The sequence below is a fragment of the Sus scrofa genome, chromosome 9 (genome assembly GCF_054392235.1).
Source record: "Sus scrofa isolate SSC_HxYL_T2T_F1_AM1 chromosome 9, Sscrofa_HxYL_maternal_Yorkshire_Landrace_v2.0, whole genome shotgun sequence".
Taxonomy (NCBI): domain Eukaryota; kingdom Metazoa; phylum Chordata; class Mammalia; order Artiodactyla; family Suidae; genus Sus; species Sus scrofa.
In genome coordinates this window covers 85219657-85221608 of record NC_139391.1, presented here as the reverse complement: position 1 = coordinate 85221608, position 1952 = coordinate 85219657, and positions in this window count along the sequence as shown.

The following is a 1952-nucleotide window of genomic DNA, read 5'->3' as shown; positions in this document are numbered from 1 at the left end:
ATACACAGAAATTGACTGCATTTCTATATGAACGATCAGAAAGAGAAATGAGGGAAACAATGAAAGATCATCTTTCTAACATTGAAAGATTAGAAAGAGCAATGAGGGAAACAATCCCATTAACCATTGCATCAAAGAGAATAAAATACCTAGGAATAAAGCTACCTAAAGAGACAAAAGACCTGTGCTCTGAAAACTATGAGATACTAACGAAAGAAATCAAAGAAGAGACAAATAGATGGAAAAATATACTATGCTCTTGGATTGGAAGAATCAATATAGTCAAAATGACAATACTACCCAAGGCTTTTGTATTTTTTCATTTGGTTTTCTGTCTGCTGAACTGACTGATAGAATAATGGTGATTTCCATTACTCTATCATCCAAGTCACTTATTCATTCCTCTATAGTATTAATTCTGCCCTTCAATGCCTTTAACTCAGCTTTTTTCTCTGCAAATGAATTTTCTAATTTTTATTGGCACTTCCTTGTATTTTTGTGTTCCTTTCTAAAGTAAATTGCATTATTGTTGATATCCATCCTTAATTCCTTCATATTTTCATTACCTCCTTTTGGAACACAGTGTCTATTAGACTGTATAGGTGTGTCTGATTGTTTTTTTCGTTTAGTGGGATTCTCCTGTTGTTTTTTTAACTGGAAATGGTCCCTGTGTTTCTTTGTTTTGCTTATATTTTTCTTATTTTGTGTGTTTAGGGAAAACAACTACCTACTGTAGTCTTGGAGGGCTGTTTATATGAAGTAGAATCCCTGGGTAGCTTGTGAGGGCTAACTATTTTTTTGGCCTGAGGGTTGCTTTTGGTTTGGATGTTTGCTGTCTCTTTCCTCAGTGTGTGCAGACTATTATCCCATGGGTAGGAGGTTTGAAGGTTTATGACCTATGAGTTCTTCCAGGGAGGTGAGGGAAATGGGCATCTTCTGTCAGTGGCACTTGGTTTTTGGACCCTTGGCAGTGTTGAGGACCTATGCTGAGGTGATGATGGCAGAGTGCTCCTGGTTGCAGGGCCCTGGGCAGTTGCAGTGACTCTCAGGGAGATGGCAGCAGCACCCAGAGCCTTTGGCAGTGTCAGTGGAGGTGAGGTTCTCAGTGGGGTGGGGGCAATTGGTAGTGCTCTGTTGCAGGGCCCTCCACAGTGGTGACCCCTGAGACGATTGGGGCTGCAGGCAGTACCCGTTAATGGGAACTTTAGTGGTGGTGTGCTGTGCCCACCTCAGGAGTCCAAGAGGCTGCTGCGGTTTGTAGCCACTGAGGGCCTGGTGTGTATAGAGAAGGATGTTTGTGTGAAGGTCCCATCCGTCCTCCTCTCCCCCTCCCCAGCAATGACACCTTGCTTTTCCTGTAGGCTCAAGCCTCCTCCTGTGCACCCTCTGCTGTGGTATACAACTCCCAAGCCTGTGGTACACCTCTCCCTAGCCCTCTCATACTGCTTCCACATAGCCAACCCTAGTTCTCTCCTCCAAGCTGCCCTCTGAAGCCTGAGTCTCAGTGCCCAGCCTCTGCCTGACTATCTCAGCCTGTAGTGTCCAGGAGGAATTACAGATGGCCTGTGCAGCTCTCTCTCTGCTTTGCCCTCCTCAGTCTGGCTGCTGTACTTTTCTCTGAGGCTTTGAGTTTTCCCCTCCATCCTGGCTGATCTCCCTGTCAGTTAGATGGCCTCCCAGGATGCAGATTCCTTTTCTCTTTCACAGCTCCTAATCAGGAGTGCTAGTCCTGTCCTGATTCATTTTTTGCCTCTTCTCTCTCTTTTTTCCCTTTTGTTCTACCAAGTTATATGGAGGGTTTCTTGCTCTTTTTGGAGGTCTGAGGTCTTCTGTCAGCATTAAGTAGATGTTCTGTATGAATCATTCTACATGTAGATGGGTTTTTTTTTTTAATGTGTTTGTGGGAAAAGTTGAGCACCACGTTTTACTCCTCTTCCATCTTGATTCTGAGG